At 37.5% G+C, this 25,421-nt stretch overlaps 1 protein-coding gene and 1 pseudogene across 1 annotated transcript in view; one reads left to right on the top strand and one right to left on the bottom strand.

Moving 5' to 3' along the window:
• The window catches only part of IL1RAPL1 (interleukin 1 receptor accessory protein like 1), a 1,381,368-nt gene that overhangs the window by 1,277,282 nt on the left and 78,665 nt on the right, over window positions 1-25,421 (bottom strand). The window lies entirely within an intron of this gene.
• Window positions 15,513-16,516, top strand: LOC100604531 (annotated as a pseudogene).

Below are 25,421 nucleotides of genomic sequence, written 5' to 3'. Positions count from 1 at the left end.
AAGAGAAAGTACTATTAACAGACCCCGGAAGCCATTCGTGGAAGTTGGAACTACATCAAGCTGTCTGTTGGGAGGTGAAATCACAGAGAAGCCACTGCTGCTGGAGATACTGCCCAAGGCTGAAAGAAGGAGATTAAATAATCTAATTTATCCACTACCCCCCCACCCCCTCTGCATTCTGCCATGAGTACCTCCCAATGGCCAAAACTACCTGGAATCCAGAGAGCAAAGAGGCCTATGAAATGCAGTTCTTGAAAACCAGGGCAAGGTTGAGAAGGCTAGGGAAAGGACCTCAGAGTAAATAGGCAAAAGACTGGAACACAGTCATCGTTGACTGGTTCTGATAATGACTTGTGGAAGGAAATAACATGGCATTTTTTGGCAGAAAAATTAATTACCAATGGGAGACTCTCTAATGCTCTCTTTTTTTCTGCCATAGTAACCAGTAACATTCTAGATAATGACTGCTCAGACAACCAGGGTAAGTCGTGAGTATTCTGCCTAGCAATGAAAGATATAAATTCCTTTTAGAGTTTGATAAAGATTGTTATTAAGGTCCTCAAGTGGAGCTTGATTATGTAGCATTCAGAAAAGAAACTCTACAAATAAAATGTTTTATTTTCGGAAATATTTTCCCTATTTCAAAGGATGTTTTGAGTTCTCACAAGTGGGTAAAATGACAATAGTAAAAATATTTTAAAATAATTTTATAGTGAGATAAATTAATGGGGTATATTAGTCTATTCTCACACTGCTAATAAAGACATACCTGAGACTGGGTAATTTATAAAGGAAAGAGGTTTAATTGACTCACAGTTCAGCATGGCTGGGGAGGCCTCAGGAAACTTACAATCATGGCAGAAGGGGAAGCAAACATGTACTTCTTCATGTGGCAGCAGGAGAGAGAAATGCAGAGCAAAGGTAGGGAAAAGCCCCTTATAAAACCATCAGATCTCATGAGAACTCACTATCATGAAAACAGCATGGGGGAAACCACCCCCACGATTCAATTATCTTCACCTGGTCCCACCCATGACCCATGGGGATTATTACAATTCAAGGTGAGATTTTGGGTGGTGACACAGCCAAAGCATACCCTGAGGGCAGCAAATTTCATTCTCATATTAGGACTTATTCTTGTCTTTATAGCAAATGCATTCAAATTTACCATTTACTGAGTGAACTTACATGTGAGAAAATTGGTATCTTGGTTCTATATAGGACATATTCATGATTAAAGGCCCTTATTTTCTTCCCTAACATATATAATGATATTTTAATTTAAAAATGAATCATGGCTAGAATGTGGTTCACATCCTAGCTTTGTCAATAACTCTCTCATTATGGGCAGGACTAAGAAGAATTTATAGATGCTATTTTTCTAAAGACAGCTAATTACTGGAGATAATGCCTCTGAAAATCCAAAGTTTGAAGTGCCCTCTGAATGGCTGCACAATGTTATTGTCACAGGATAATGTTCATTATCATTCATTCTGTAGAGATTATATTTAATTGATAATAACAATTCCATGCACGAACCAAATAAGCAGCATGATATAAGGGAAACAGCAGCACTCATAAAATCAGAAAATGCGGATTAAAGTACTGATAAAGTTCAAATATGATTGCTTTTGACAAGCCCCAGAGCCCCTCTAAACCCTGTTTCCCTACTTTCAAATAATAATGCCTAATTCACAGAATTGTGATGAGAATAAAATGAAAAAGTGCTCTGTAAGTGGTAATGTCTAGTTAAATAAATACATGATGTAGGTCGGGCACAGTGGCTCATGCCTGTAATCCAAGTGCTTTGGGAGGCAGAGATGGGAGGACCACTTGAGGCCAGGAGTTCAAGACTAGCCTGGGCAAGATAGGGAGACCTTGTTTCTACAAAAATAAAAAATTAACTGGGCGGGGTGGTGCACACCTGTAGTCCTAGCTACTCTGGAGGCTGAGGTAGGAGGACCACTTGAGCCTCCCAAGTGGAGGACCTTGGGAGGTCAAGGCTGCAGTGAGCCATGATCACATCACTACACTCCAGCCTGGAAAACAGAGTGAGACCCTGTCTCAAAAAAAAATTGTGATATATTATAACCTCATAGATATGCACAAACAAAGGGTAGTTTCTGCAACAAAGAGTTGTTCCTATATTTTCCTTTTTTTCTTTTTTTTTTTTGAGACAGAGTCTCTCTCTGTCACCCAGGCTAGAGTGCAGTGACGCAGTCTCGGCTCACTGCAACCTCCAATTCCTGGGTTCAAGTGATTCTCGTGCCTCAGTCTCCTAAGTAGCTAGGATTACTGTAGCATGTGCCACCACGCCTGGATAATTTTTGTATTTTTAGTAGAGACGAAGTTTTGCCATGTTGGCCAGGCTGGTCTCTAACTCCTGACCTCAGGTGATCCGCCTGCCTCAGCCTCCCAAAGTGCTGGAATTACAGGCGTGAGCCACCGCGCACCCCCTGGCCCCATATTTTTTTTTTTTTTTTTTTTTTTTTCTGAGACGGAATGTCGCTCGTCGCCCAGGCTGGAGTGCAGTGGCGTGATCTCGGCTCGCTGCAAGCTCCGCCTCCCGGGTTCATGCCATTCTCCTGCCTCAGCCTCCCGAGTAGCTGGGACTACAGGCGCCCGCCACCATGCCTGGCTAATTTTTTGTATTTTTAGTAGAGACGGGGTTTCACCATGTTAGCCAGGATGTTCTTGACCTCCTCACCTTGTGATCCGCACGCCTCAGCCTCCCAAAGTGCTGGGATTACAGGCTTGAGCCACTGCGCCCGGCCCCATATTTTCTTAAAGTAGTTGTTCACTGGTAAAATAAAGCGCTAATTTTTTTGTCCATGCTAAAATTCACGTTGTTCTACAAAATATAAAGTAAAAATATACTAAAATCTCAACTATTCAAATAAATAAGGAAAGCTAGAAATACAAATTCAGAAAGAGTGTCCTTCCAACAAGACCTAAATTCATAATTCAGCAGATTGGCTTACCTAATAAAATTTTAATATATTATTGTTATCATTGCCCTAAATATACACTGAATAGGGATGGTCTTGGGGGATTAGGAGAATAATCCTGAAAGAAAAATAAAACGGAATATGGTATTCTAGCTAGCAGACAAATAATTACACTGGAAAGCAGACACAGAGGTTCATTTCAATGAAAAACATATTTGACTCAGCATCTCAAAATAGAGACATTTTGAAATACACCACTACGAAATTTAAGAGTATTAATACAGTAATTACCTAAAATAAACATACAAGTAAAGTAGTTTCCTTATAAGCTCTAAAAATCCATTCCAAAAATTCATTTTATTTTTTGAGAAAGTGGGATTTCAGCCTGTGAATAGCTGTTTTAAGTTTGTCAGACTTCCTCATATTCTATACACATAAATGCAAAATGTGTATCATCAATTGCTCCAGATTTGTCCACAACATCTCTTACTGTCTTTTGCAGGGCCATTCAGGTGACGCAGAAGGCAGAATAGAGAGAGGTAAAAATGAGGAGAAAATCTGAGTCAAAAACCTTCTTAAATATTTTAAATAAATAATACCATTTTCATTAGATAATTAAGTGATATTAAATACATTTTTAAACCAAGAAATGAAGTAATATGCCCAATTTCCCTGAGGCTATTGAGCTGTTTATTAAAAGCTGAAAATAATTCTGACTGTTTTCTGCTATAGCAAACAGCATTAATTTTTATGTTGTCTGGAACGTGAAAGAGTATATGGGTGTCATCTGAGACAAGAGTTATGCAGCTAACCAAATGTCCAGAGGCATTTTCTTTTCCAAGTGTTCACATTATATTTTTAGTGTGTCAATCACAAATGACCACTGGTACTTTCCATTCAGCCTTGCTTAGAAAAATCACTAGAGAAAATCAAAAGAGACAGAAGAAAATAGCTACCTGTTTTGGGGGTCTAGCAGAAAGCTATGAAAATTAAGTGGGTGATAATCAAATTCTAGTACTTCCCTTAATTATTTATCCTCACTTTAAAATTTTATTTATGTTTTAAATACCTTCAAAAGTCTTCTGGGATAAAAACTTCAATCCATGATGATGTGTTTTGTTTAATTCAACTCAGTATGTTATAGACTTATTGAGGATGTATGACCCAGGCAGAGTTGATACATGGATAGAAAAAACCGTGGGCAAGATGTGCACAACACACGATGTCCCAAGAAAATTTAGGCCACATAGAATCATTTAATTTGGTCACTTCAGTTCAAATAATCAATTGTTGTAGGATAACGTAAGTTCACCAAGAAAACGCAGAATATAGAAGAGAAATTCCCACTACTGTTAGTGTCAATTAACAGTAGTTCAGTCCCACTACTGAATCTACTCAACTCTGTTAAATATATTCTTTGAACTATGTCACATAAGCAGGTTTGTTTCCACCTCAATTTTATTTTAAAAAACCATACTTCAAAAAAATACATCAATGAAGAAAATCTTGAGAAGGGAGACGTTCTAAAGCCTGCTTTGTAATCATTCCTAAAAAAGAATTATGCAAATCAGAATGCAAAAGATTCCTGCTTAGAGTCACCTAAATGACCACATTTCATGAAAATTAAGGGGCAAACCAATGAATGAAAGATGCACCATCATCTCCTATGTACCGGTAAGAGAGAAAAAAACAAAATGCTGCTAACTAAAAGATGGCAAACCTTATACTATCAGATTAAACCCTGATTTCAGAGATGATAAAAATGTGCTTAGAAGTGATGAAATGTGATAGTTTATTTTTGTTTGCTCACCTTCCTCATAGAGAACATCTAAAAGTCAACCCAATGGAAATTTACGAGTTAATTTATTCAAGTATTTAAACTCAACCTGGTTCCATAAATTAGAAAACTATTAAGAAATTACTACTTTACCTATAAAATCCCAGAGAAAAGACTATTGTTAAGTATAATCACAATTGTGTTATGATTTACAAATGTAAGTCTCAGCCTAAATAGCAAAATGAAACATAGAGATTGATTTTGGTTGACTAAAATATTAAAAGATAAACACGGCTTGAGATGGTAGGCCTTACCAGATTCAGGTGGAGCTGAGAGGTAGCTGGGGTTTCACCAAGGAAGTGAAGCAGTTAATGTTATAATTAGGGGAAAGAAGATTGTTGATTCAGTCACTGTAGCTGATTTTTGTTAACCAGTTACAGTATTTTAAAAGCTATGCTTTCCAGTAGTACATCATTTAATTGATAGAAAGTTAAACTAGTTTGATATTTTAAATTGTAACTTTCTTTACTCCCATTAATTCTTCAGTCTCTCAAAGTTAAAAGCTCTGCCATTATCTGTGGTTTTATTTTGGTTTGTTTTGTTGCTCATTTTAGAGACAAGGAAAGAGCCTTTGGAGACTCAGGAAATGACTCATTTTAAGGTTATAACATAGTTAATAGTTACACTTATCAATGTGAGATTAATTTAAAAATTAAATTAAAACCACAAGTTTCACTTCTTTTCTAAGCTTAAGATATAATCAGCATTCAATAATTAAAAACATCACAAATTTACTAAAGCCCTATGAAATGCAAGGTACTTAGTTAATAGCTAAGAACCATAAAGTAAACAAAACACTACTCCTACCCTCAAGAAGACCAAATTTATGGACTGCTGAACAACCATTCATACAGCATGGCATACCATTCATACTGATTATTTGGCTTCTGACAACTCACAATTATGTAGACAAATGTATCAGTTCCCTTGTTTTTTTTTTTCTGAATAGAAAATAGGCAAGAAAGTAAAAGAATTCAATTTAGTTTTACAACATATTTTACAACATAAATCCAGAAGGAGCAGTGCATTCTTTGTAGGAGAGGCTTCGAGGATGTTAAACATGATGAAGAATGTCCACAAACCAACCCACATATGACACCCAAAGTCTCAAGGAATTAAGTTAGAAAGTGCTGAAAATCACTTTCATGAGATAGTGAGTAGAATGTTGTAAACACTAGACAGACTCAAATACATGGGATTCATATGCCAAGACCACTATTTGTTCTGAAAATTCACTTTTTTGAGTCTTTGTTGCCACTGTGAAAAGGGCAACAATGAAATGAAATAGCATATGCAAAAGCAGTTTGTAAATATAACAAATATAAGGTGCCATCTTTAAATGAGTGAAAATACTTGTCAATAAATAAATCTACAAAGTCCTCAGAAGAGGGGGTATATAATTTGTTTCTTTCTTCGTGTTTTTCCTTAAAGAACGAGTGGTCAAGCTATGGTAACAGAACAATGTCCTCCAAAGATGTCCATGTCCAAATCCCTGGAACCTGTGGACATGTAACCTTACATGGCAAAAGAGACTGTGCAGATGTGATTACGTTAAGGATCCTGAGTTAGGGAAATCATCCTGTGGTCTTTGGGTGGGCCCACAAGAATCCTTAAAAGTGAAAGAGAGAAGCAGAAGAGTCAGAGTCAAAGATGATGAATGGAGAGGTCAGACTGATGGGAGTGCTGGCTTTGAAGACAGAAGGGCCCCAGAAGCCAAAGAATGCAGGCAGCTGCTAGAAGCTAAAAAAGGAAAGAAAATAATTCTTAACTAGAGCCTCCAGAAAATAATGCAACGCTACCAATACCTTGATTTTAGCCTGGTGAGACCTATGTCAGACTTCTCACTTCCAGAAGAGTAAAATAATAAATTTGTGTAGTTTAAGCCACTAAGTATGTGATAATTTGTTACAGCAGCCATAGGAAACTAGTAACACAAGCCACAGGGGAGTGCACAGTTGGCTTCTAGCCCACGGGGTTATAACCACAGGGCTGGGTGACTTTAAACCAGTCTCTTTCTATTTAAAGTAAAGAAGTTGAACTAAAGTGATTCCTCAGGTCTCCTCCATTTCAAAAATATTATAATTAAGTACACTATCTTCTTTCTTTCTTTTTTCCCATCTTTCCTACCTTTCCCCTTCTTGGAAAAAAAAAGAGATATTTCTTCTCTGCTGTATTTTATGATTCAGGAAGAAGGTAATTCCTTGTGCTAGCTGACCTGGTAGCAACTACTGAGGGATAATGAGACTCACCCTGACAAGCCATGTCAGCTGCTATACTTCACTGGCAATAAGAAGGGAACTTCTCTTGCCCACTCTAATTTCCCCTTAGTTCTATCTTGCAGGTCTCAAAATACACAGGAAGAAATTATATAGGAATCCAATATGAACTCAAGATCCCTAGAGAATAGTTTCCTGGGCAATTATATGTAAAAATGTCCTCATCATGATGATTCCTTTAAAGCCCATCCTCAGCTTCAAGATTCGAAAAAATGTGATTTGTCATCCCCAATTATAAAGTAGGGAATTTATAAGAATCTGTGGTTTCTCTGGATAAGATCACTAACACTCCTGACCTTGAATCAAATGGGTCAGCTAAATCGCATATATCAATAGCCAGGAGCTAGAAAGTATATTTGTGCTTTCTTCAACTTTAACTTGTAACAGTTTTAACAGGAGTCTCAAATTCCAGGAAGAAACGTACTGGAGGATTAAGATTTTAGATTTCTAAACATCAAAGTTCATATCAGTAATAAAATTTGTGATTATTCAAATATTTTAAAATAATAACTTGAATTTTCTATTTTGTAAATAGTAAGAAAATATTATATTACCAGACAATACCCACAGCCTTGTGAAAGAAGGCTACACAAGTTCTATGGATAAGATGACCCAGCAATTCCAATCTTAGTTATATACCTAAAGAATTGTGAACAGGGGCCGGGCATGGTAGCTCATGCCTGTACTCCCAGCACTTGGGGAGGACCAGCCTGGTCAACATGGTGAAACCCTGTCTCTACCAAAAATATAAAAAAATTAGCTGGGTGTGGTGGTGCACGCCTGTCATCCCGGCTACTTGGGTGGCTGAGGCAGAAGAATCACTTGAACCCGGGAGGTGGAGGTTGCAGTGAGCCGAGGTCATGCCACTGCACTTCAGCCTGGGTGACAGAATGAGACTCCATTTCAAAAACAAAAAACAAAAAAAAAAAACAAAAAAAAAAAAACAAAAACAATAACAAAAAAACAGAATTGAAAATAGGTACTTATACATTAATCTTCAGAGCAGCACTATTCCCAATAGCCAGAAAGTGGAAACAATGAATATATATATCAACAGATGAATGAAGAAAGAAATGTGGTATATCTATATGATGTAATATTATTCAGCCATAAAAATAAGAAAGGACTGATACATGCTACAACATAAATGAATCTCAAAAACCTGTTTGGTGAAAGAAGCCAGACACAAAAAGTCACGTATTGTATGATTCCATTTATACAACACATGTAGAATAAGTAAATCCATAGAGACAGAAAGCAGATTCATGGCTGTCAGAGGCTAGCAAGAGGGAAATGAAGACTCATTTAATGCATACGGGGCTTGATATTGGTGTAATGAGAATGTCTTGGAACTAAACAGAGGTGATGGTTGCACAACACTACAAATGTATTAAAGGCCGCTGAATAGGATTTTTTTTCCATTTTATTGAGGGATACTCAACAAAAACAAATTGTATACATTTAAGGTATTCACCTTGATGTTTTGATATATGTATACATTCTTAAATGATGCCAAAATCAAGTTAAGTAACATATTATTAACCTCACATAGTTACCATTTTCTTTCTTTTCCTTTTTGTGGCGAGAGCACTTAAGGTCTACCCTCTTAACAAATTCCAAGTATCTTTCATTGTAGTTACCTTGCTGTACATTAGATCCCACCTCAAGAAATTATTAATCTGGCATAATTAAAACATTGTACCCTTTGAACAACATCTCTCCAATTCCTCTTTCCCCCCAACCCTGACAAACAACATTCTACTCTCTTGTTCTATAAGTTTGCCTATTTTAGATCTCACATATAAATGAGATCATTCAGCAATGGTGAGTATCTGGCTTATTTCCCTTAGCATAATTTCCTCTAGGTTCATTTATGTTTTTGAAAATGGGTTTCCTTCTTTTTAAAGGCTGAATAATATCTAATTGTATATAGACACCACAATTTCTTTATCCATTTGTCCAGAAATGAAAAAATGAGACATTGGATGGGAACCTCAAAAATAAAACGATCATACAGGACTATTATGAAGAATTATATGTCAAAAAACTAGATAACCTAGAGAACATAAATAAATTCCTGAATACCTACAACCTAACAAGAAGGAATTGAGAATAAAAAGAAAGCCTGAAAAGACCAATAACAAATAAGGAGATTCAATCAGTAATCAAAAACCTTCCAACAACAACAAAAAAGCCCAGAAGCAGATGCCTTCACAGGTGAATTCTATCAAACATTCAAAGAACTATTAATACCAATCCTTCTTAAACCCTTTCAAAAAACAGAAATAACTTTATGAGGCCAATATCACTCCAATATCAAAGCTAGACAAAGCCACTACAAGAAAACTATAGACCAATATCTCACATAACATAGATGCAAAAATCCTCCACACAATATCAGAAAACTAAATTTAATAACATATTAAAAGGATTATACACAACGATCAAGGGGGAATTTATCCCTTAGATTCAAGGATGATTCAACAAATCGATCAATGTGATATACCATATTAACAGACTCTAAGATAAAACTACATGATCATCTCAATAGATGCAAAAAAAAGCATATGACAAAATTTAACATCCATTCATGATTAAAAAAAAAAACCTCTCAACAAAATAGGTATAGAAGGAACTGACTTCAATATAATAAAGACGGCATATGAAAACTCCACAGCTAATATCATAATCAATGGGGAAAAGCTGAAAGCTTTTCTGCTAAGATCTGATATAAAACTAGGGTACCCATGCTTACCACTTCTCTTCAACATAGTGTAAGAAGTCCTAGCCAGAGCAATAAGACAAGTAATAAAAGGCATTGAAATCAGAGAGGAAGAAGTAAAACTATCTCTATTTGTAGATGACATGATCACATGTGTAAAAAACACTAATGGCAACAAAAAAACTGTTAGAATAATGAACGAGTTCAGTAAAGTTGCAAGATACAAAATTAGCATACAAAAATCACTGTCATTTCTGTCTATTGACAACAAACTATCCAGAAAGGAAATCAAGGAAAAAAACCCTATTTACACCAGCAATAAAAATAATAACATACTAGGGAATAAATTTAGCTAAAAAGATGAAAGATTTTTACACTGAAAATTTAAAACATTGATTAGGAAAATAAAAGAAAATACAGATGAAAGAAATGACGTCCTGTGTTCATTGATTAGAAAAATAAACATTGTTAAAATATTCACACTACCCAAAATGATCTATGATCTATACACTGACTGCAATCCCTATCTAAATCCTAATGGCATTCTTCACAGAAATGTAAAAATTCTTAAAATTCATATAGAATCACAAAGACTCCAAATGGCTGAAGCAATCTTGAGCAAGAAGATTAAAACTGAAGGCATCATACTTCCTGGTTTCAAAATAATATATTACAAAGCTACAGCAATCAAAACAGTATGGCAATGGCATAAAAACAGGCATAAAAACCAATAGAACAAAATAGCCCAGAAATAAATCCACACATTTATGGTCGACTGATGCTTAACAAAGATGCCCAGAAAATAAAATGGGGAAAGGATAGTCTCTTTAATAAATGGAGTTAAGAAAACTGGTTATCTATGTGCAGAATAATAAAACTGTGCTTTTATTTCACACCACATTCAAAAATCAATTCCAAGTGGTTAAATATTTAAATGTAAGACCTGAAACCTTATAACTATTAAAATAAAACAGAGGAGAAAAGTTTCTTGATATTGCTCCTGCCAATGACTTTTTTGTAATGACACCAAAAGCTCAAGCAACAAAAGCAGGAACAAGTGAGATTACATCTAGCTAAAAAGCTTCTACACAGCAATTAACAAAGTAAAAACAAAACAAAACAAAACAAAAACAAAACAAAACAAAAAACTTATGAAGTGGGAGAAAATATGTGCAAACCATATAACTAATAAGTGGTTAATATCCAAAATATATGAGGAACTCATACAATAATGAAAACGAAATAATGAAAAAAAAACCTGAGTAAAAATGGGCAACGGATCTGAATAGATATTTCTCTAAAGAAGACATACAAATGGCCAACAGATAAGATGAAAAGTTGCTCGACATCGCTAATTATGGTGAAAATGCAAATCAAAATCACAATGAGATATTACCTCACACTTGTTAGAATAGCTATTATTAAAAAGACAAAACATATCAAGTGTTGGAGAGGATGTGGAGAAAAGGGGACCCCTGCACACTGTTGTTGGGAATGTGAATTAGCACAGCCATTATGGAAAACAGTATGGAGATTCCTCAAAAAACTACAAATAAAACTACCATATGATCCAGCCATCCCACTTCTGGGCATATATTGAAAGGAAATGAAATTTGGTTCTGGAAAAGATACCTGCACTCTCATGTTCATTGCAGCATTATTCACAATAGCCAAGATAAGGAAACACACATTGAATTGCACATTTTTAAATAGTCAATTGTATATGAATTTCACTTAAATTTTAAAACAATGTTCTGTGATTAGACAGAACTATTAATAAATTCTCTTTTAGCCTTGACATTGATAATGTAGCCTTTGGCACATTATTTAAACTCTCCACTCAGCTTTCAGGGTTAACATGAAGATTAAATAAAATACTATATTTACAGTACCTAACATACAGCAGAGTATTAGAAAAAAGAAACTTTCCTCTATTTTTCTCTCTATGGTCTATTGGGACTTTAGAATACCAATTTATAAATATAAATAAGCAGGTAACCAAGTATTTCAGCCTCCAAATGCATTTTAAAACTTTTTTCCTTTCTTGCTTTCAGCCTTGAAACTTACTTTGAAACTCTGTTTCCTCCTTTCCCACCAGGCACTTCAGTGAACAGTGCCCGCTTATGTAATTATGTGCTTGCCTTAAAATTCCAGGGGCCAATTTTGAAACAAATCAGGCAGAGAGACCCAGCGGCAGAAGCCTCCTGCTTAGGAGGAATTACAGATACAGATAGTCCACCACTACCGGGCCAAAGTCAAGGTGATGCAAACCGGATCTTCCAACGGACGATTACTAGATAGCCATCGCAATAAAACATAGACCTGCAACCTCCTGCACCACTCTAGCATATTTCCCACACCTTTTCCTTCTCAAACTCCTTCACCCGGCCCAGACAACTAAGATGGCTTATTTGAGGCAGAAGCCTGGCCATCTCCCATCTGCTAGCATTTGATCAATACAGTTGCTTTCCTTTCACCATATCTCACTTCTCATGTTTTTGGCCTCTGAATGGCGAGCAGTCAGACTTGAGCTAGTTACAGATAACAAAAAAAAAAAAAAAAAAAAAAAAAAAAAATGGAAAGAGAAGGAGGAAAAGGAGGTGGTAGAGGCTGCAACATGACATTGCTCTGCAACTTCCTGAAATTTATCCTGAAGAAGTAATCAGGCTGGGTGTGGTGGCTTACATCTATAATCCCAACACTTTGGGAGGCTAAGAGAGGCAGATCACCTGAGGTCAGGAGTTCGAGACCAGCCTGGCCAATACGGTGAAACCCCATCTCTACTAAAAATACAAAAATTAGTTGGGCGTCGTGGTACATGCCTGTAATCCCTGCTATTCAGGAGGCTGAGGCAGGATAATCGCTTGAATCCAGGAGGCAGAGGATACAGTGAGCCGAGATCACCCGACTGCACTCCAGCCTGGGTGACACAGTGAGACTCCATCTCAAAAAAAAAAAAAAAAGTAATCAGAAGGCTATCTTTGAAAATATGCATGCATGACACACACAGTCTCATAGAAAGCATACACATCTCAGTGTTGTGTTGGTATCAGAGAGAAAATATGAAAACCAAGTGTCCACCAATAAGAGATTGGTTAAGTAAATAAACAAAGACATACGAATCAATTCAATATGTTGCTACACAGTTATTATAATCATGATGCAGATTTGTAATCAATGACTACATTGATAGATGTCTATGACATACTGTGAAAAGGGGAGTTCAAGCCAGTTTCAAAATTGTATATATCACATGATCCTTCTTATATAACATACAAACACACAGAAAAAACAATAATATGCACACAAAACATAAAGATCTTTAAATGCTGGCATTAAAGACAATATTCATAATACCTTTAGAAAACGAAAAGTCAATAAAACTATTTTGGAAAAACTGATGTAATGAAGACATTTTAATAACATATCTGTCTCATTATCATACAATAAAATTAGTTGACTTGTATAAGTAATAAAATTTGTCCTCCCCTCTATAACTGATGTATAAGACTTCATAACAGAACTATTCTTTTATAAGGTAGAACTTTCCTTTGTAAAAAATAAATACACTATTTATTAGCTGTGTAGCTTCTAAAAATTAACTAACCTCTGCACATCAAAATGGTGAGAAGCTGAGTTATATAATTGGTACAATAATATCAGTCTGTCACTATGTATAAGAGAAAAAGAATCAGGGTCAGGATTTTTGAGTCCTTAGACCTAGAAAATGCTAGTAAAATCCTCAAAAACAATACAAGTCCTCAAGAAAAGGCAAAATCCCAAAGAAAGCGGGTTTTGTTGGTTTTTTTTTTTTTTTTTTTCCACTCAGACTCTCAGGCTGTCACCCAGGCTGGAGTGCAGTGGTGCAATCTTGACTCACTGCAACCTCTGCCTCCCTGGTTCAAGCGATTCTCCTGCCTCAGCCTCCCGAGTAGCTGAGAGGATAGGCGAGCGCCACCATACCCGGTTAACTTTTGTATTTTTAGTAGAGACGGGGTTTTGTCACCTTGGCCAGGGTGGTCTCAAACTCCTGACCTCAGGTGATCCACCAGCCTCAGCCTCCCAAAGTGCTGGGATTACAGGCGTGAGCCACCACACCCAGCCATAAAATAAGTGTTATTAATATGCACACAGAAAATAAAAAAATATTGCATAGTGCAGCACATCCATGCGAACTTTTAAACCTCTCCTTTCCTTGGTGTTTAATCTGTGATGAAGCTGACATCCTCCAAAACACCAGGAAAGTATATTGGGATAAATACAGATGTGAATCCTTCCTCCTGTCTATTCCTGATTTTTTAATTTTCTTAAGGAATTTAAGGATGCTTTAAAATCATCTTAGTGGCTCAATTTAGACGATGGAGCAATAAAATGATCATATCGTAGATTAAAAATTAAGTGTTGTGGTAAAAAAAAATTAAGAATAGTGAGGCTATTACCACTTAAGGTATTTCAGTAGTCAAACGTTTTCTTTAACAATCATAGAGGCGAACTGTCACTGATCTCTTCTACCAAAGTTTTGTGTTTAACGATGATTACCAATGATTCAAAAGGTATAAGACATGACATGAAGTTAGCTACACTCATCCAACTTATGAATGAAATGTAGTTACCCCAAACAACTGAACTCCTACAAGACTTTAGGACCTGGAGCTGCCCAGTTACATGTTCTTCATCATAAAGAGTTAAATCAGCACAACCTAAGCATCGCTGTTTGTATATTTTCCTTATATGATTTCGAATTATTTTTGTATGTCACTGTTATTCTCAACAAAACTACAGTTTATTAAGAGCAAGTCTCCTTTATACTTCTTCTTACTAGCCTCCCATCTAATACTGCCTTCCTCATCCCACCCCCATATTTCTCCACAGGAGTTAGCAAAAGCTGGACATATGGTAGATGCTTAATATATTACGCGCAATGTTATATATATTGTATTATGCTTTATGTAATGTATGCTATATTTAATACTATATGTAAAGTATTATGCTCAATGCTATCTGTATTGGCTTAGGTTAAAATATTGGGACAATATAAGCAGCAAATAGTTCTTGTAATGCAGCTTGTCTCTCAGCCTAATTGCAATGCCTACTTATACCAGCACACTGGGGCCTTGCAAACACACACAGAATGGCTGACATGCTCAAGCAACCATTACATGACAAGTTAGAGACACAGTGGGGGTTAAAAAATATGCTTCAAAGATGCCCTGGAATGTACCTTTGAACAATACTATGGAAATAAGAAGGATCAGCAGCAACAAATATTCAGTGCAAGCAACAGGAAAGATGAATGAGATTACTCATCTTAAGCATTTAGAGTGCGTAAGTCTAAAAGGTAGAAACACCAAAAAACCACCATACATTGCTGCTATTGTTAGTCAGGCATTATCTACACCAAATGGTCACATAATATTATGGTTATATGTCTAGTAATTTCAGCCACATCCCATATATACTCACTACTAAAAATAATATGTCCATCTTCAAATAATTTTGAATCATTACTTACGGATTTTTCTATATACACCAACTAGGCTATTTACTCTTAGTGTTTTATTGTGCATTAAAACTAAAATAAAGAAATATTTACTTATTATTTTAAATTCATATTGCCAGGCACAGTGTCTAGAGATTTGGGTATATAAAACGTGTATGCAAAAACCTGTGGGTGCCTCAGACCACAGCAGAGCTCACAGAACCTGCGGGAGCCAGGCTGACCTGCCAGCATGGTAGAGTTCGCGCCCTTGTTTGTGCCGTGGCAGCGCAGGCTGCAGACACTTGCTGTCCTACCGTTTGTCTTCTCCTTCTTGGCACTGGCCGAGATCTGCACTGTGGGCTTCATAGTCCTCCTGTTTACAAGATTCTGGCTCCTCGCTGTCCTGTATGCGGCCTGGTGGTACCTGGACCGAGATAAGCCACGGCGGGGGGCCGGCACGTCCAGGCCATCAGGTGTTGGACTCTATGGAAGTACATGAAGGACTATTTCCCCATCTCGCTGGTCAAGACTGCTGAGCTGGACCCCTCTCGGAACTACATTGCGGGCTTCCACCCCCATGGAGTCCTGGCAGTCGGAGCCTTTGCCAACCTGTGCACTGACAGCACGGGCTTCTCTTCGATCTTCCCCGGTATCCGCCCCCATCTGATGATGCTGACCTTGTGGTTCCGGGCCCCCTTCTTCAGAGATTACATCATGTCTGCAGGGTAGGTCACATCAGAAAAGGAGAGCGCTGCTCACATTCTGAACAGGAAGGGTGGCGGAAACTTGCTGGGCATCATTGTAGAGGGTGCCCAGGAGGCCCTGGATGCCAGGCCTGGATCCTTCACGCTGTTACTGAGGAACCGAAAGGGCTTCGCCAGGCTCGCCCTGACACACGGGGCACCCCTGGTGCCAATCTTCTCCTTCGGGGAGAATGGCCTATTTGACCAGATTCCCAACTCTTCTGGCTCCTGGTTGCGCTGTATCCAGAATCGGTTGCAGAAGATCATGGGCATCTCCCGCCCACTCTTTCATGGCCGTGGTGTCTTCCAGTACAGCTTTGGTTTAATATCCTACCGCCGGCCCATCACCACTGTGGTGGGGAAGCCCATCGAGGTACAGAAGACGCTGCATGCCTCGGAGGAGGAGGTGAACCAGCTGCACCAGCGCTATATCAAAGAGCTGTGCAACCTCTTCGAGGCCCACAAACTTAAGTTCAACATCCCTTCTGACCAACACTTGGAGTTCTGCTGAGCCCAAAGGGCAGGGCCAACATTAGGGAGCCCAGCAGGAGGTGCTGTGCTGTGAGAAGACTTCCTGGAGGTGTTTGTTGAACATATCTGCAGAGCCTTCCCAGACTCCTGCAAATCCAATCCATATCAGGCTGTAAGTCAGAGCAGGCAACACAGAAGAGGAGACCAGACTCTGGCACAGCAATCTGCACTCCTGCCGCAAGACCTCTGCAAGCCTCCTGCTCCTTGGCTTCTGTCTGCTCATCAGTGAAATAGGAGAGAGGGCTGGAGGAGAATGGCTTCTGAGGTCTCTGTTCTCTGTTGTCATGTCACTCAAACATTATAAAAGGAAATGCAGGGAAAAAAAGAGAACAGCAAGATTTTTATTCCTCTGACCTTGAGTGACAGCACAAAAGAAGCCACCAGCTCCAGTCCCTTCTCCTACAAGACCCATCATCTTGCACCCTGGATGTCCCAGGTCCTCCCTCTCCATGCTGGAGAGGAGGGGTGGCCAGTAAACTCCTGCACTCACCCTAGGTAGCTTCAAGCTTCTGGGTTCTCTGGGTGATGGAGCGGCAGCCAGAGGCACACAGAAGGTGGGTAGGAAGGACTGTGCTCTGTTACCAACTGGCTGTATGACTGTGGGCAGGCCTCTTTTCTCTCCTTCTGAGCCTCAGTTTTCCCACTGACTGAGTCTCAGCTCTGACATTACATAGGCTGAGAGCTCCATAAGGCGCCTCTTACTCACCCTTTGTAACTTCAGCCCCTTACCTTGCCACAAAAAAGGGGGCTCCATAAATGTCAGTTCAATAAATGAGAGAATTATTAAAAATAAAAATAAAAAAAATAAAATGTGTATGCATTGAATACATGACATAAAAATAGAGTTGGATATTTTTCAAGTTCAATTAGTTAATTTTGATCTAAAAATCCAATTATTCACAAATCATGAATACTACATAAACTTACGTACTCTAACCTTACAATGGGCTAAGAGTTTTGAAATTTTCTTTTATTCAAGCTATTAAAACGTAAGTCTACTTTGACTCAAGAAAAAATGTAAAAATTCTCAGGTAGTTTTTCTGAAAATAAATATATCTCCAAGAGGACCATATTTTCCAAAACCAACATTAGGACTCATAGCTTTAAATGCAGGTAAATAATTCAGACTATTTGAAAATGAGGACAGTTAAAACAAATCTAGGGTAAATGGCCATTGTATCTATTTTAACTTAGACAATGAAAATAATTGATATAAAAATATTCTTCCCTCAATATATTTTGTTGGCACAAAATGAAGAATGAAAAAAGGAACGGTATTTCCCCAAAGTCTATCTCCACAGCTGACACAAAATAGATATTTAATTTAAATTGTTTCATTGAGTGCATAGGGAAGAGGGGTGGTGGTGCAACTGATGTGAGAGTTTTCCACAATGAGAAGGAAGTACCTTGGTCAAAAGGAAGCATTTTAATGTTGTTTTGGGTTGTTTTTTTTTTTAATCTTACTTAGCCACAGAATAATAAAGCAAATACAGTCATTAGAAAAGAAAAATGTGATGAGATAAAATATGATATAAGCTGACTATTAAGCTAAATAAGTTTCTGTTTAGTTTGAGAAGTCAATACAATTTTTAAAGTATTTAACAAAACAATCGCATTGTTTGATTTCAACATGAAATTCAAAGGACAATGGTTTGGTTCAGTGTTAATCTAATACAATGCACCTTCAATACACTGAAAGAAAGCCTGTGCTTCTCAGTATGAATCTTCAGAAAAATGAAGACTCTCATTTGGCTATAGAGACCCAATTAAAGATGCAGATTCATCACACATTTCAAAGCCTGTGACCATACACAGGGCTTTCACAATCCCAAACTCCCAGTGAAATAAACAACATCCATCCTTAGGGTGATGTCAATCCTAGACAATTTGTGAAATAGGTACCTTCATTTACACATTCATATATTCAACACTTAGGATCTACATTGTTGCAGGCACTCCTAGGTGTGAGGAAGACAAGGGTCAACAAGGGTCATGGATCACACCCTCTGAGATTTTGTATCTCAGTTAATCACATCCCACTCCACATTTTCCCCTTTCGGAGGACCAGTGCTGCCATGCTGCTCAGCTCTTTCTAACTCCAGAGGACACTGACCAGGGAAATCCCCTCCAAACTAAGATATTAGCCACTGAATGTGCTACCCACCTGGAAAGTAGTGACCTTTTAAGAGAAGACTTTAGTTTAATTAGATCCCATTTGTCAATTTTTGCTTTAGTTGCAATTACTTTTGGTGTCTTCATTATGAAATCTTTGCCCATGCCTATGTCCTGAATGGTATTGCCTAGGTTGTCTTCCAGGGTTTTTATAGTTTTGGGTTTTACACTTAAGTCTTTAATCCATTTTGAGTTAACTTTTGTATATGGTGTAAGGAAGGGGTCCAGTTTCAGTCTTCTGCATGTGGCTAGCCAGTTATCCCAGCACCATTCATTGAATAGATAATCCTTTTTCCATTGCTTGTTTTTGTCAGGTTTGTCAAAGATCAGATAGATGTAGCTGTGCAGCCTTATTTCCGGGTCCTCTATTCTGTTCCATCGGTCTATGTGTCTGTTTTTGTACCAGTACCATGCTTTGCAGGGGCATGGATGGAGCAGGAGGCCATTATCCTCAGCAAACTAACACAGGAACAGAAAACCAAATACCACATGTTCTCACATATTAGTGGGAGCTAAATGATGAGAACACATGAACACATAGAAGGGAACGACACACACTGGGGCATTTCAGAAGGTGGAGGGTGGGAGGAGGGAGAGGATCAGGAAAAATAATTAATGGGTTCTAGGCTTAATACCTGGGTGAGGAAATAATCTGTACAACAAACTTCTATGACACAAGTTTACCTATGTAACAAACCTGCACTTGTACCCCTGAACTTAAAGGTTAAAAAAAGACGACCTTGGAAATGAGAAAGTCAAAAGCCCACAAGAATGAATATTTTTTTTAAAGGATTGAAATAAGGCAATCCAAGCAGGACCATGGAAATAACGGATTCCTTTCAAGGGGGGTGATGGGGCTGGCAGGTAGCTGTAATTGTTGTACTGCCACTAGAAAGCAGGTGGTAGATATGAGGAACATGACCCACAGCCAGGAAACAGAATTAATAGAAGTTAGAAAGGGTGCCAGGGCCCTGATCCAGGAAGAAAACTGGACAGAAAGTAAGGCAGGTGAAACTAAGCATGAGCAGCAGTGGTAGACTCCGCTGTGAAAGGCATGGAAAGGAAGAAAAAAAGGACCCAAGGCTCCCCAAGCATCACTGCTCTTAGTAGGTGGTCATTAAATTTTAGCATAAATCATTTCCTGAAGAGCAAAGATAGCAGTCCCCCTCCCCCAGCTTCTATCTTTTCATTCACTCATTTAGCAGCTTTCAACTGAGAGATCAATAAAGTTACATCTCTCAGGGTAACAAGACTCCCTTAATTTATCATGTTTAGTAGTCATATAAAAAAATCCTAATTTTATTTTTTTTTTAACATTCTTTCCTTGCTTCACTAAATAAAACACATGGGAATGTGTCTGGTTTGCAAAGTTCAATTATAAGGTCTGAGGGATAAATTCAGTATCATGAACATTTAAAAGTGTAATTTGTCTTTGGAATTGTTCTTAATACCATCACACCCATACAGTTACAAATGTTGATATTTAAGCCTGTAGAGATTATATTCTGTGCAGGCACAAAAACACTAAATATAAATTATTTTCAGTATGAAAAAAGGGTTATAATTTTTCTTAGTTATAACAGTATATGTCAGAAGACGAAAATAGAGAAAAGCTAATCAAATTGCTTACAATTCTCATATGGAGAAAGGTGAATCAATTTAACACTATGCTCTGAATAATACAAAACTCGTTTAGGAAAGCACTGGAAAATAAATAAATACCAGTGCGGACCTACTGGTTTCAATCATATTTCATATTAAATTGGCTAGGCAGAGAAAACAGTTAACTTCAATGCTCCTTCTACTGAAAAATGCCCATATGCTAAGATCTGTGGGATGGCCCAGATTCTGGTCTAGTACCTCTGGCAGAATAAGTTACTGGAAAAAGAGGTTTTTAATCTCTCCAGCCAAAATAAATTTCTTTGCTGACCAGATGTGTTAAGCTTCCACAGTTTGCTCATGCAGCTTTCTTCTTGTTCAATAAATTCAGTCCATACAGCGCTCCTGAATGATTCTTATTATTGTGCTGCCCAGCTGGACTAGAAATCCAGACTTCTTTGTCATCATCGTTTCTTGGTAGACATCATAGCCAACTGGGAAAAACTCTACTAATTTCAACAAAGCTGATAAGTAACACATCAGCATTGGACTACTAACTCAGTCAATCTTCGGAATAGAAAAAATGCAAAAAACAAAATGCATTACTGAATGTAATCAGTAGCATTATTTTTACTATTAAATGTGCTCAGATCTGTTAGCTAGCAAGTGTGTTGGAATGAATTTTATAAGTTTTGTTCAGTTTAGATACAAAAGTATAACTAAGATATCCCATTTAGCAGTTAGAAAATATGTGACCCCCTTGAGATTAAGTTTTCATTACAATCTCAAGGCATAACTTGAAATGAGCATGTCCCTTTGTTCTTTTGATTTGTTAATACCTTTTCTGGTTTTTAAATTAGTCCTTTTGAAAGACTTAAGAAAAAGAATATAACTGTAATTCATGAATAATTGAGCCAGTGTGGGCATTTTAGGAGACCAAAGACTTAAACTTCAGAAGAATTTAATTTTACTTAATTAATGTTACTCACTGGAAATTGTGACCATAGAGGTGTGCTATAGATATTTATAGATATTCTCCTTTAAGTGTGCACATGGAAATTCAACTTTGGTAGTTTAGTTATTTTCAGTATCACACACTGACAACCATAATCTGAATCAATTAAATCAGCATATCACTATCATTATGGCACGACTGGTCATTAGAATAATTTGAATTTATCTCATCCTTCAAAGTTCATAAGTCTATTTTATAAAAGTTATCATATGGAGCTGTTTCTTATAAGGAAGTTGTTATTATACACATGCCTTTGGTTGAAAGCAATAATGCTTTGAGAGTTTAAGTGACTTACTTAACTTTATATTATTAGAGGGTGGTAGAGCTGTGGCAGGAATTTGGTTATTACAATTCCAACCCCTGTTCTGACTGCATTGCTCCTTAACTGGAGTGCAAGGAACAATACTGCTATATTGTGAAAATTCTCAGAGTCCAAATAAACCTGAAGCATAAAATTACAGGTGCAGACTAGAGAAAGAACACAGATTTTTTTCAATATTGCAGATGAGGCTGGCTTCCTTCTTCTTAGTTTTACTTTTAGCCAAACAGTTCTATTTCCCCTAATTTATCAGCCTCAAAGAACCAATGTCTATTCTGGTTAACTATCCAGACAAAATCACAAGGGTCTGGTTAAAAACTGATGAGTCAGCAAAAGTATGTATTGATCCCCTCCAAAGCACTGTACAAGGAACTACACAAAGTTCTGGGATGCATAAAGATTAAGACACAGTCTTGCCTTTGCTTTAAAGCGGGTGACCAACTTGTCCCAGTTTGCCTAGGACACTCCCAGCTTTAGCAAAGAAAGTCCTGTTTCTTGGGAAAATCCTCAGGCTTGGGCAAATGGGATAATTGGTAATCCTACTTTCAGGATGGGAGTTGTGCATGTTTATATGCAATTAGAATAGCACCAAAGTGTTTATCATGGTGATATACTTAAAGTCAGTGGAAACAAAGCAGAGATTCTCTACGTTTGCCTGAGAAAACTTTTGCATTTATCCATAAAGTCCACATAACTATAAGTCTCTTAAAGTTCTATCCTTTCTAGCCTCAGCAATGTCTCCAAGATCACTGAAATTAACTCGAATTGTTATTATTTCTCCATTCTCTTCAATTTTGGAGGGGATATATATACATAATTTTTATATGATTATATAATTATATATAATTATATATAAAGATATAATTATATATAAAGATATAATTATATATACTTTATAATTATATATAAAGATATAATTATATCTTTATAATTATATATAAAGATATAATTATATATACTTTATAATTATATAATTTTGTATATTTATATAAATTATATATAAATAATTTATATATTATATATATATATATATATATATACACACACACATATATATTTGAGATAGAGTCTCTCACTCTGTCACCCAGGCTAGAGTGCAGTAGTGCAATTTCCGTTCACTGCAACCTCTGCCTCCTGGTTCAAGCGATTCTCCTGCCTCAGCTTCCTGAGTAGCCGGGATTACAGGCATGTGCCACCACAACGGGCTAGTTTTTTTATTTTTAGTAGAAACACGGTTTCACCATGTTTGCCAGTCTGGTCTTGAACTCCTGACATCAAATGATCTACCTGCCTCAGCTTCCCAAAGTGCTGAGATTACAAGTGTCAGCCACCACGCCCGGCCTTGGGGCTACATTTTTAATTGTGTTATTCTACCTGAACCATCCCCATTTCTCTTCCAGCCGTCCTTAAGTCTAATATGTCATATTCCCTGTTACTTTTTCTGATAAATTTCTGGTCCAGTTCATCTTAGCAAACAGCCTGAAGTAAAGTAGCACCTAAGAGACAGTTTGTTGAATGAATGACTCAGCACTTTGAATATATCTATATTTATCTAAAACACAGATAAAGTATGTTGAACAAAGTCCATCTTTGTTCAACATATCAGATGAGGGAAATTTTTATAAGTGTTTCCTGATTATCAAATACGTGTCAAACACTTAAGTTTCCTAATTTAATCCTCTTAACCACTGTGAGAAAGAATGAATATTATTATTATCCTCATTTTATTGAAATGTAAAACAGGCAAAGAGAAGTTAAGTAACCAGACCATTGGTATGACACAAATTCAGTTCCAGGTCTGTTTTATGGCAAATCTCATGACTGTATTATGCTATCCATGGCTCACAGTATATTAAACACCTTCGTAACTGGAGGATAACACAAGAGGCCACAAGCAGTGGCTAAAGCAAGCGTTTTCCAACAGAAAACTTCAAGGAGGAGAAATAGGGTATCCCAAGAGTTACAGTTGAATAGATGTGGCTATTTGGAATCTAGGACTAGAAATTTATGACATTAGATCAATCATCAAAGATATTTATTTACTACAGCTATATGCTATTTATATACAAAGCTGCAGACACAAAACTGAGTAAGAAAACAATTCTTGGCCGGGTGCGGTGGCTCATGCCTGTAGTCCGAGCACTTTGGGAGGCCAAGGTGGGTGGATCCAGAGGTCAGGAGTTCGAGACAAGCCTGGCCAACATGGTGTAACCCCGTCTCCACTAAAGATACAAAAAATTAGCCAGGGATGGTGGCGTGTGCCTGTAACACTAGCTACTTGGGAGGCTGAGGCAGGAGAATCGCTTGAACCCAGGAGGCAGAGGTTGCAGCGAGCCAACATCGCACCATTGCACTCCAGCCTGGGCAACAGGGCGAGACTCTGTCTCAAAAAAGAAAAAAAAAAATTCTTTTGGATTCCCAGCCTTGAATTCAGTGGCATTGCCTATGATTGGCTACAAAGAAACCTGCTCCTTCATGAATTTTTATTACTACCCCCAAGCCACCACAACTAAATATGTAATTTTTACTAAAAAAAAAAAAAGAGTAATTGCAATGCACACATGGCTTTAAAACAAGCTGCTTTTCTCCCATACCCAAACAGCTCAGCTCCAAGCACCACCTAACTGCTACATAGAAATTCTAAGGCTGCCACTGCTGAAGGCTGTGATCTGCTATGGACTGAATGTTTGTGTCCCTCTAAAATTCGTATGATGAAATCTGAATCCAGAATGTGATGGTATTAGAGGGTGGGGCCTTTGGGAGGTAATTAGGACATAAGAGTAGAACCCTCGTGAATGGGATTAGTGCCCTTACAAAAGAGACCCCAGAGAGCTTGCTCTCTGCCCTCCACCATGTGAGGATACAAGGAGAAGATGGCATTCTACAAACAAGAGGGTTCTCACCAGAACCTCACCATGCTAGCATCCTGTTCTCTAACTTCAAGCCTACATAACTGCTGGGAGAAATAAGTTTCTGTTGTTTACAAACCATCCAGTCTATGGCGCTTTGTTATACAAAGCCTAAGACAGGTTCAGAACATCAATCACCAGGAGAGGAGGGATCAGAGCTGTAGTCATCAGAAGGGTGTTCAGAACCAGACATGTGGAAGAATGAGAAAGGGAGTTACTAGCATGAGGCGAACAGACAAAAATGTGTTCACAGTAGCAAAACAGGAGTCCAGTTACTAGGATTAGGGCACAAGATCCAAATCACACAGGCAGCTGTAGACAAGAATTTAAGCAAAAGACATGCAAGGCAACATAAGCCTCCAAAGTGATTCGATTGCCAATAAGTTTTGTTTTACTTTAGAGCTGCAGTACAAAACCATGAAACATGAAATGTATACTTAAGATTCAGGCAGACCCAGTTTGTGACCTATTTTACAAAGATTATTTTACAGGGTAACAGTGCTGTAAATCTAGGTAAGAAGCTAATTAGTCACCATAACTATCTTGGGTAGTAGGCACTGTATATTTCCCAAATGTATTTTTTAAGGTAATTCACAGCCCAAGAATGATTTCATTCACTTGCTTGGAATTTTTTTTAAATGACCATCTTGAAAATATGTACACATCTCTTCAATAAAAAATGGTTTTCTTAAGTGAATTTAAAATTAGGCCTAAAAGTAAAGTAGAATTGACATGTCATTAGAAGTAATAAATATCTCCACATTACAAGAAAATTGTCTAATTCAAGATACAAATTGTTAATATATAGCAAATAGAAAGCCACTGCTGGATAAATAAGTAGTACTGGTAAAATTCAGCCCCCAATACATGG

Source organism: Nomascus leucogenys, chromosome X (genome assembly GCF_006542625.1).
Source record: "Nomascus leucogenys isolate Asia chromosome X, Asia_NLE_v1, whole genome shotgun sequence".
NCBI lineage: Eukaryota > Metazoa > Chordata > Mammalia > Primates > Hylobatidae > Nomascus > Nomascus leucogenys.
This window is presented reverse-complemented; position numbering and strand designations above follow the sequence as displayed.